Source organism: Cetorhinus maximus, chromosome 8, assembly GCF_964194155.1.
Source record: "Cetorhinus maximus chromosome 8, sCetMax3.hap1.1, whole genome shotgun sequence".
Taxonomy (NCBI): Eukaryota; Metazoa; Chordata; class Chondrichthyes; order Lamniformes; family Cetorhinidae; genus Cetorhinus; species Cetorhinus maximus.
In genome coordinates this window covers 18,681,555-18,693,212 of record NC_135886.1, presented here as the reverse complement: position 1 = coordinate 18,693,212, position 11,658 = coordinate 18,681,555, and the positions used below count along the sequence as shown (strand labels likewise).

Here is an 11,658-nt window from a genome sequence, read left to right as displayed (position 1 = left end):
CTGCACATTTTGCATCATTGCCAATCTTTGTGCCAATGCTAAACCTGTGGAGTGGAAATTGGGTGTTCAGGACCGATTCTCCAGCAAGTAGATTAAGGCTCTCCCGCCTTGAGGTTCCCTCTGCTTCAGTCTCAAATGGGCGATTATCACTAAATTGGTCATCTCATTCAGAGGGCCCAGATAGATGACTGTTACAAGCCAAGTGTCACATTGGTCAACCTCTGAATGAGGCAGCATTCACATGCTGTGCATTGAAGAGAAACTTCTTGACTCTGACTTGACCATGGGAGTGTAAATGCACCTTTAGATGAAGAATAAAGCACCTTTTAAAGTGTTCAGAAATTTACTGTTAATGTAACAATAACATGCATTTATCTAGTGCCTTTAATGTAATAAAATATATTGTGCTTCAAAGGAGCGTTATCAAACACGGTCTGACACTGAGCCACATGAGGTAATAGGGCAGGTGGATGAAAGGTTAGCCAAAGAAGTAGGTCTTAAATAGTGTGATAAAGGAGGATAGAGCGGCAGAGAGATTTGGGGCGGTAATTCCAGAACTTGGAACCAACTGAGTTGAGGACACAACTGCCAATGTGTGATTAAAATTGAGAATTGGCAAGCAGCCAGAACTACAGAAAAGTGCAGAGATCTTGGAGGGTTGGGGATTAGAGCTAAGGAGCGGTAAGGCCATGTAGGAATTTGCAAACAAGGTTGAGCATTTTAAAATCGAGGCGTCGTTGTTTGAGAACCAATCTAGATAAGGGTGAATGGGCCTTGGTTGAGTTAGGATGTGAGCATCAGAATTTTGGATGAACTTAAGTTTGCTGAGGGTAGTAGACTCATCGACATTTACAGCACAGAAGCAGGCCATTCAGCCTGTCATGTCCACACCGCTCAACAAAGATCTGACGACACGAATCCCATTTTCCAGCGTTTGGCCCATAGCCCTGGAGGCTATGGCTATGCAAGTGAATATGTAAATACTTCTTAAATGTTACGAGTTCCTGACTCAACCACTCTTTCAGGCAGCGAGTTCCAGACTCCCACCACCCTCTGGGTGAAAAAATTTCTCCTCAACTCCCCTCTTAGCCTTCTACCTCTTACCTTAAATCTATGCCCCCTGGTTATTGACCCCTCTACTAATGGAAAAAGTGCCTTCCTATCCACCCTATCTATGCCCCTCATAATCTTATACACCTCTATCAAGTCTCCTCTCAACCTTTGTTGCTCCAAAGAAAACAACCCCAGCCTATCCAATCTTTCCTCATAGCTCAGATTCTCCAGCCCCGGCAGCATCCTGATAAATCTCTGCACCTTCTCCAGTGCAATCACATCCTTCCTATAATGTGGTGACCAGAACTGCACACAGTACTCCAGTTGTGGCCTAACCAGCATTTTATACAGTTCCCACATACGCTCCCTGCTCTTACATTCTATGCCTCGGCTATTGTAGGCAAATATCCCATATGCCTTCTTAACCACCTTATGTACCTTCCCTGCTACCCTCAGGGATCTGTGGATATGCACACCAAGGTCCCTCTGATCTTCAGTACTTTCCAGGGTCCTACCCTTCATAGTGTTATACCTTGCCTTGTTAGCCCTCCCCAAGTGCATTACCTCTCACCCTTCCGGGTTGAATTCCATTTGCCACTGCTCTGCCCACCTGACCAGTCCATTGATAACCTCCTGCAGTTTATGGTATCCTCTTCACTTTTTACCACCCGACCAATTTTCATGTCATCCACGAACTTCTTGATCATACCCCCTAAATTTAAGTTCAAATCATTTATGTACATCACAAACAGCAAGGGCCCCAGCACCGAGCCCTGTGAAACCCCAATGGAAACAGACTTCCAGCCACAGAAACATCCCTCTACCATCACCCTCTGTTTCCTGCTCTCAGCCAATTTTGGATCCAATGTGCCACTTTGCCATGGATCCCATGGGCTCTTACTTTTTTGACCAGTCTGCCATGGGGGACCTTATCAAAAGCCTTGCTAAAGTCCATGCAGACCACATCAAATGCATTACCCTCATCAACACTCCTGGTTACCTCTTCAAAAAATTCAATCAAATTTGTCCAACAGGACTTCCCTTTAACAAACCCATACTGACTATCCCTGATTAATCTATGTCTCTCCAACTGTGATTTATTCTGTCGCTCAGAATCCTTTCTAGTAACTTCCCCACCACCAAGGTTAGACTGACTGGCCTGAAATTTCCTGGTCTATCCCTTCCTCCATTTTTTAACTATGGGACAGCAGTTAGCAATCTTCCAGTCCTCTGGCACCCCACCTGTGGCCAGAGAGGATTTGAAAATGATGAGGTTTCATGAAGGGTTTTAAAAATAATTCTTTCACATGTCCCAGTTCATGTGACAGTGTCACATGATGGGACATGTTTTAATAGATTTTATTTCCCTTTATTTAAATTTACACGTCAAATCAATCTCCGAGGCACCTTAATTGGCCCGCCCATGTAAAATGGCGGCGCGTCCCTGATCAGGGGCGCCAATCGGGTTCACACCCACCCCTGCACAACCCCCCCCCAACGGGGGGAAAATTCAGCCATAGGTTTCTTGGCTCCCCGCATGCAATGGAAAGTTATCCCATTTAAGATATATTCCTTAACTTTTGCTGAAAATATTGCATCATGTTTTTCCATATTAAATTGCATTTGTTATTTAATAGCCCATTTTCCTAGTTTGTGTTCCTGCTTTTTTCTTGACAGTTGCTGCATTTCAGTTTGATATTATCAGCAAACTTTGATATCCGCTGCTTTTTGTTCGAACCTGATATATATAGATCCAGAATACATTATAAACAGTATGGGATTACCATTGACCAGAAGCTGAACTGGACAAGCCATATGAATACTGTGGCTACAAGAGCAAGTCAGAGATTGGGAATCCTGCAGCGAGTAACTCACCTCCTGACTCTCAAAATTTTGAAGATGCTGCACCAATGAGCCAGATTACAGCCCACCTCTTTCCCTGCCCAACCCCTCACCAATAGAGCTTGAAATCTATTGCCAACCCCCTTCCAATTTTTAAAAATTCATTTACGGGATGTGGGCGTCGTTGGCTGGGTCAGCATTTATTGCCCACCCCTAATTGCCCTTGAGAAGATGGTGGTGAGCTGCCTTCTTGAACCGCTGTAGCCCATGTGGTGTAGGTACACCCACACTGCTGTTAGGGAGGGACTTCCAGGATTTTGACCCAGTGACAGTGAAGGAACGGCGATATATTTCCAAGACAGGATGGTGAGTAACTTGGAGGCGAACTTCCAGGTGGTGGTGTTCCCATGTATCTACTGCCCTTGTCCTTTGAGATGACAGTGGTTGTGGGTTTGGAAGGTGCTGTCTATGAGGCCTTGGCAAATTCCTGTAGTTCATCTTGTAGATGGTACACACTGCTGCTATAGGTGGTGGAGGGAGTGAATGTTTGTGGATGGGGTGCTAATCAAGTGGGCTGCTTTGTCCTGGATGGCGTCAAGCTTCTTGAGCATTGATGGAGCTGCAATCATCCAGGCAAGTGGGGAGTATTCCATCACACTCCTGACTTGTGCCTTGTAGATGGTGGACAGGCTTTGGGGAGTCAGGAGGTGAGTTACTCGCTGCAGGATTCCCAACCTCTGACCTGCTTTTGTAGCCACAGTATTCTTATGGCTTGTCCAGTTCAGCTTCTGGTCAATGGTAATCCCAACCTCAGGATGTTGCTGGTGGGGGATTCAGCGATGGTAATGCCATTGAATGTCAAGGGGCCATGGTTGGGTTCTCTCTTGTTGGAGATGGTCATTGCCTGGCACTTGTATGGCATAAATGTTACTTGTAACTTGTCAGCCCAAGCCTGGATGCTGTCCAGGTCTTGCTGTATTTGGATATGGGCTGCTTCAGTATCTGAGGAGTTGTGAATAGTGCTGAACATAGTGCTGAACATCAGTGAACATCCCCACTTCCAACCTTATGATGGGAGGTCATTGATGAGGCAGCTGAAGATGGTTGGGCCTTGGACACTACCCTGAGGAACTCCTGCAGTGATGTCCTGGAACTGAGATGATTGATCTCCAACAACCACAACCATCTTACTTTGTGCTAAGTACGATTCCAACCAGCGGAGAATTTTCCCTCTGATTCCCATTGACTCCAATTTTGCTGGGGCTCCTTGATGCCACGTTTGGTCAAATATATCTTTATATCAAATTGAGAGAGTAATGGGCACAGACTAAAACCAATAAAAGGGAAGTTCAGGAGATTGGAAAGGTTATCTTATATAAAGAACGATCAATGCATGGAATGACCTTTTAGACAGAATAGTAGAAGGCAGAAACACGAGTTATTTAAGAAAAAATTAGATATTGCAATGGGAGATCTGTAGTGTTTATTTATATGTATTTATTTGTATACTAAGATGGGCTGAATAGTGTTCCTGACCCATAATTATCTTGAGATGGAGAACTTTTGCCATGTTAGGATTGCATACGGATCAAGTGCAGATGGTTCTGGAGATGCCTGCGCTCATGTTGTAATTGCATTCATATCCATACCAGTTGGTCTAAAGTTTGATAATTATTCTTTGAGTCTGATGCCTTGGATGAATTTTATATTAATAGCCATGCCATAAAAGGAGAGTGTAATAGGATAAGTGTAATGCTGAAGTGACTTTAAATTAGATATGTCATTCCTTTATTTCAAACGCGTGAATTTTAATACATTTCAGTATTTGAGCAGGAATTTACAAGGAGGTAAAATGTTATTATCCCGTTCCTCTTCTGGTAAGAGCGCGTAGTCCAAATGCTCCCTCTAGTGCGGTATCTTGATCTCCACAATTGGAGGCCGCTTCAGCCGAGTTCTTGTACAGTAAATCCTCACAAAGTTGTGGTCATGTTCTTGAAAATCACGATTTTAAGTGAAACATTGATTCCTATGAGAACCAATGTTAAAACTTACGTTAGGTCTGTGGGCCTTCCTTATCAGAAAAAAAAACAAATATTAAAACATTATACCCTCTTAACTTGAAATATTTTACATTGCCAAATTTCTACATTGATAAATGAAATAACTTTTAACATCAAATAAGTTCAAAATATAAAAGAAAAAATGTAACTTTCCACTTAAAGTACCTCCTGCTCGCCCCGATCCTGCTTGCTGATCCTCCTGGCCGCTGCAGATCCTCCCTCTCTCTCCAAATCTCCAAGTTGCAGCCTTTCCGCTCCCCAACCCTCCAAGTTGTGGCCTCTCCCCGCTCCCCGGCCACTCCAGATCCGACCCGAAGCCGGAGCTCCGATGTTGTGGAATTGCGGGTCCTGATGGTGCAGAAGCGCCGAGCTAGAGCTGCTACAATCCATGTTTTTGTTTTAAAATGTTCCCAATAGCCACTTCCCCTCTCTTGAGCCCCCTTGCTGTGAGCGAAGGCTCAGGAGAAGAGCAGCGAGGGAGGAGCATTTAATAAAAAGATTGTAGCAGCCCTAACTTAGAGGTCGGGGATAAGGGAGACCACAACTCGGGAGTGGGGTGAGGCCACAACTTGAAGGGTCGGGGAGAAACCGCTTCAAAATGGTGCCAATTGGGGGGTCACAGTAAACAACGTTGAAACGAACCTCACGACGCTCAGTGAGATTACATGCCCCTGTTATCTTTTCGACGTTAAAACAAAAACGTTAAACGAGGATTTACTGTACCCATTTGTCATGCATCCACAGAATCTTCAAAACCGTCGTGGTTAGCATTTCCCAGTTTTGTCTTCCCTTATCAGGCAATGTGCACTATCTGCTTTCTGACTTGGCTGCTTGAAAAAGTTAAGTTTTGTAATATCAGTAGAACGTGAGATGTCACACTGACAGCCCAGATGTTTAATATGATCAGAGGCCATCTGTTTACCAGTTCTGCTTTCCCCATTGCTTCAGGCGATTGCTTCTGATGGTAACTTCCTGATTGACTGCGCTAATTCCAGTAGTCTTTGTTGTCTCTTAATGTATTAGCAGTTATGTTTTTGGTTTAAACTAGTTCTATTTGACCATTAATGGGTGACGGTAAAGTAGGCAGCAAAAGATGTCAATTTTACTCCCATCCCTAATATTCTTAGATTCCTGACCATGAGGGTAATGAACAAGTGCTGATCCCTCATCACTTAATCATAATTTACAGTTATGCATTTGCTGTGACTATCTCTGCACCACATTTAAGCCATTAAAGCAATTACTTGTATTATTACAAAGCACGAGATTATTCAATATTATGGATGTATTCCCATTTTTAAAGATCGATTCTTACCACTCATGATTCCCTAACTTTTGTATTTGTATCTCACTGCCTGATTGTCCTGCTTCAGCTCCACTGGGTGCTATATGGACACCTTTGTCGGGGCCAAAATAGCCTTGGAAACCTGGATAGTGCAGGAATCGGCTACTCACATCCTGCGTAGCCTCTTCCTACAGCGGAATGTTGACCTGGGTCTTTATTACCTTGTGATCCACATGGGTAATTTCAGTTGGGGTCAGGCAGAAGGACTACTTAATAGGACAGGTCAAGTTGGTAAGTGAAGTTAATAACACAAGTGCTGATCAGTATTTACCTTTTAAGCTGATCTTGTCCTCCTTCATTGATTGGTCATCCAGACTGTACATTCTGGACTCTTTCTGCCCATCGTGAACCCACAAGGTAATGTATTCCCTCAGAGCAAATCACACCAGCAATGACATTCTTCACAGTGTCTCTTCATGATGTTTAGGGTAAATTCCTAAGGAGATCCCCTTCTTTGGTCCTTATTGATTCCATAGGTTTTCTGTTGATATGGAGCAGGTTAAAAGTAGGGGCAGGATCATCCTTCCCTTTATGGTATTACAAAGTTTCCTAATCAGATAGTTGCTCCATACCTCCTTGCCCTATCTTATTTCAGTTTAGCTATTGTCGGAGATTGATAGCTTGTTAGATCACATTAAGGGCTTCTTGGCCTGTTGAAAAAGCATGCTGGGATACATTGCCTTTCCAATAGTTAAAGCATCTCAGTAGGAACATAGGAATAAGCATGTTATTGACATTCTAGGCTAAATCTTACAGGAGGGATTTATCAACGCAGGAAGAAGAGAAAACTTATTCTAAATAAGGTTTAAAGCTAGCTTTAAATATGGACATACTCGGATAAAAAAACATTATATTGCTCTCCAAATGGAAAAGTTGTAATTTATTTAACAATCCTCCAGAAATTACATTTCTACATCAAACACTTATTTTATAATTTTTCAAACAGTTGGATTACAACTGACAGATCATGCACATACAAACAAAGCAATGAATTCAACTTTTCTATTAAATGAAACAAGCAACATGTCAGTAATACACTATTGATGACCTTACTCTTAGGACAACGTCTAATAACATCAAATGAATTTCAATGTCAGTATGAAGTACTGTATTACTTGATTGACATGTTGGGGGTAATAAGCTAATTCGCCAGATGGGAAATCCACTGGATCAGGTGAAACAGGAATTTTACATCCTGCCCAATATTGCACAATGACTTCAATGGGAGTAAATTCAAGTGGGGTGTAAAACCAACATTGCACCCAATCCCGAATGGCAGGATAGGTTAAAATTGTCCCCATTCTGCAGGTTCACAAAATCCCTTAAAATATCCTCGTCAGTCTGACAAATCAAATGCACAGGTCACTTGCACCTTGTGTATACAAAATCCATCAATGATCTTACATTACATTGACCATCCTTAATTAAAGTTACTTTAATTAGGACTTGAAATTTCTCTGCACTCAAAAATTGTAAAATGTCATCAGGATGTTACTTGTAACTTGAGAAAATTCCTAATGAGCAGTATGGTTTTTGCAAAATACCTTTACATTGTTCTTCCTCTTCCTCTTAACGCCAATTAATTCAGATCCAATTAACAGAACAAGGAGGCAAAGAGGACAGGGCTCCTCCATTACGATGACAACTGCTTTCCTCAATGATTTGTCTAATCTTTTTCCTTCTGGCTTGTGCTTAGGGTTTTAGATTTTTTAAATCAATACTTAGCAGCTTTTTGAGTTTCTCCTGACAGAACAATAATCCATCAATTGATTTAACACTGAATTTTAAGCTTTCAATATCCTGTTTGGCCGTGGAAAGATTTATCTTTCTCGTTCATTAGTGTGCACCCTCACTCAACTCTAAATTGCGTTGATGTCTACAGCTTTGGATGCTTTTGGTTGACTTCATTCACATTTTTTAGACAAAAATATTTTTTCTTCTAAGTTTAAGGCTTTCTTCCCAACTGCTTACCTCCTTAGCAGGCACTGCTGGCTGCTTTTCCATGGTGATATCTGGCTCAACAAATGAATAGAATGATTAAAATCAGTTTTCCCTCAAAAGGTTTTGTTCCCTTCCAGGTGAATATGCTCTCAATTATCTTTAGGCTTTTGTCTTCTTGGAATCTTACTTCATTCTTTAGATTTTACATATTTTGTCTTTCATTTCATTTCCCTCAGAGTTCTTAAGTCCAGATCCTAATTCATGCATTTGGTGTCCCTGTATCAACAATGACTCTTCTGTTTTGCCCTCTATTTTTAGTGTTTCCTCCTCCAATATCTGTTTTGAATGGCGGGAGGTGCTTCTTTCTTGTTTATATCATTATCTCCTACTTCCTAGGACTAAACACTCTGACGACAGTTGAATTGGGGAAGTCAAGTCCTCTGGAATATAAAATTTTCCATGCAGGTGAAAATTTGCCCTTTCCTTGCTTCTATCATTAAGATAAAGACTAGCAACATTAGAAAATGGAAGACATGCTTACTGGTAGCATTAAATAAGTCTTAAGTCTTGGTCAAGTACAGCACAACTCAGGAACAATATAATGCTCTCCTTATGTTGCTCCAAGGCTATGCTATGGTCCAAATATTAGAACAGTAGTTAAGAATGTGGTAGTTCTCTTTCAAATGGATGTTGTTTTAAAAAAAAATTGTACTAGATTTATATCTAATGGTAAAAGGGTTTGAGGTTACCCACAATCAGTTCACTGGGAAATGTCAACACCTGCTCGACAAAAGAGGTTTTTATTTGTATTGGGCTGAGTTTCAAACCCATGCCCCATAGGTGAACATACAGTATTCTAGCCCTACAGTACATTTTATTTCTAGTTAATCTATATGTAGCTTTAGTTTGCTTGAACCTATGATAGCATTACGGAAAGCAAATTTGGCATTTGGCAAAATGGCGCATCTTGGCTAGATCTGTAAGATTTAGCGAAGTAATTTTTAAATCTACTGATAAACCAGTGCAATGTTCAAGTATTTTGTAACAACTAGATTTGTTGGTATTTAATCCCTTCCCTCTTAAATTTTCATTTTTAACATGAAGGCACTGGTTACTTGGAAAGTACTGGTTTGTGAGATTTTACTGTTACACTTCTCAACTTTCAATGGAAGGTCAAACCCAACATAAACAAAAAAGAGATGCTTTCAGATTTGATTATTATTTGATGTCAGTAGTTATTTGTATCAGAAATAGCAATATTTATTGTTTTGGTGAAAATGCCTGATGTATTACAGGCTTTGTTAACACACTTGTCCACAGAATCCCTTCTACTGCATGCACCTATTTTATTTAAAAGTGGCACTAATTTGAAAATTTACTAAGGAATTACATATTCACTGTAGGAAGCATGCATCTATTGACAGTCATGACTTATTAAACTTTGAGCACCGAATGTTCTGAGACTTTCGAAATAACCATCTCTGTTGTCTCAACTTTAAAAATATATATCTGATTCCAAGTGTTTAAGCATAACATGAGAAGTTTATGAAGGCATAGCATATTCTTACATCTGCAGTATTTGGCAATTGAGTTCTATTCTATGCACCAACATTTGAAAGTAGATTCCAATAATAGATAAGTTTAATAACACTGCATTGGATGAGTAAATCACCAACCACAGATCCTAATGGAAATTCCTAACTTAAACTCAGCTGGTTCTGGATTTCCTACAGCACACATTCTGTCAATGGGAAAGCATACTGTAGCACATCTCTCCAAGGAGTTAATTGCAATATCCTGACATTGGGTTACATTCCTTGCAACACAGACTCAAATATCACAAAAAGAATACTGTTAGTAATGTAATATTGGATTTTAGAAAGTAAAATGTGGTTATTTTACACAAGCAGTAGTGTTTCCAATACATGTCCAACATGTCTAGAAATGCTACAGCAATATCAAGTTTGGTCTATCCCAGGCTGGGTACCCCACAGCAGCCATTCTGTCAAAGTCTGGATATCCACAGTAAGCTGCTCTTTCTCTTACTCTAAGTCTCTTGTAGCAACTGTTGTCTCTCTTTTGACTGGTCCCCTGCAGCAACGCATCCTTAGTAACAGATTCTCCCTACAGCATGTGATGGCTTAAACTGTGGCAACTAATCTCTGCAGCTGCTCTTGTTCCAGATGGCAGTGCCAGTCCCTCAATGCAGCAGATGGCTGCTCACTTCTCAACCAGTATCCACTGAATGAAAGGGTAAGATTCACGGAGTGCCAGTTCATCTCTCCACTGTGAGATCCCAGTGACTGGGATGTGGTCCATACTAAACAGTCTTCAGTTAGAAACCTGTGTAAGTACAAAATAAACAGGGTTTTTTTTTGTTTAATTCTAAAGAAGAGTAAGCTGTATAAAACAGAAAACATTATTAAAAAAAACATCTTTACAAGTCACAAGAATCAACCAACAACAGTATTCAGTATTTTCCCATAGAACAGATAGTTGGTAACAAATGACTGACTTTTTAAAAGAATGTTTTGCTCTTACTCTGATGCCAGATGATATTATGCAGGAAAGGATATGAAAGTTACCATTGATAATTCTGTGCAGACAAGAATAGCCAAGGATGCTACAACTAAATTAGAGGGTTTACTCCATCACTTACTGTTAACGTGAGATTCCTAATCCCCAAATTTATAGAAACAATTAATACAAAAGCACTCTGCTTTCCCAAAATGTTAATTCGCTATCTCCATAGATGCTGCCTGACCTGCTGAGTATTTCCAGAAGTTTCTGGGTTATTTTGCTATAGAAACTATATCGAGCTCTTGTACTATTAGGATAATGGCTCTTTAAAAAAAAATTATTTCATAAAGTGGCTGTGCTTTCTCTGAGGTGGTTAATGCAAAGACCCTGTCATACCTATACTTTAGTAAAATTTTACATGACAAAATTGACCTCCCCTCCCCAAACAATGCACCAACTGATTTGTCTATACAATTGATGTGCACCATGTTGAAAAAGTGCAATGGTCCCTGTAAGCTGGCAAAACATGCAAACTGATAATGTGGGAAAAAAAATTAATTTGGATCCAGTAGTCTTTATTTACTGGAATTATAAGAATGTTGCGCAGTTCTCAAAAGGCAAGTTTCAAAGTGGCCAAGTACTTGGGATAGAAATCAAATCAAGTGCAGTGTAAAGCTAACCAAAATGGTGGTTATTACTTTATACAGTTACTCCTAAGCCAAGTAATGTGTAGCTACTCAAGTTGGTTTATTAGTCAAAATTGCATTCAAATACATTTAATTGGATTAGAAAGGAACTGAATTCAAATTATTTTTGCCAATCCCAGATATTTTCAGTTAGTTATAAAATATTAGTATCAAAGCAGCACCAGCAATCAGAGAACATATGAACAAGGAG

The 11,658-nt window shown here is 40.5% G+C and overlaps 1 protein-coding gene and 1 long non-coding RNA gene across 3 annotated transcripts in view; both read right to left on the bottom strand.

The window, feature by feature from the left end:
* Positions 1 to 4,666: 4,666 nt before the first annotated feature.
* LOC144683248 (uncharacterized) lies at positions 4,667 to 5,404 on the bottom strand. Its single transcript, XR_013577205.1, has 2 exons — positions 5,121 to 5,404; positions 4,667 to 4,921 (listed from the first exon to the last, which is right to left on the bottom strand). It is a non-coding gene; the product is annotated as an uncharacterized LOC144683248 (long non-coding RNA).
* A 1,761-nt stretch (positions 5,405 to 7,165) lies between these two features.
* LOC144683480 (TBC1 domain family member 30-like) overlaps positions 7,166 to 11,658 on the bottom strand; it is a 90,125-nt gene continuing 85,632 nt past the window's right edge. For both annotated transcript variants that reach the window (XM_078546534.1, XM_078546535.1), the window contains one exon: positions 7,166 to 10,584. The gene's annotated coding sequence lies outside the window, so the exon portion shown is untranslated. The remainder of the gene's footprint in view (positions 10,585 to 11,658) is intronic.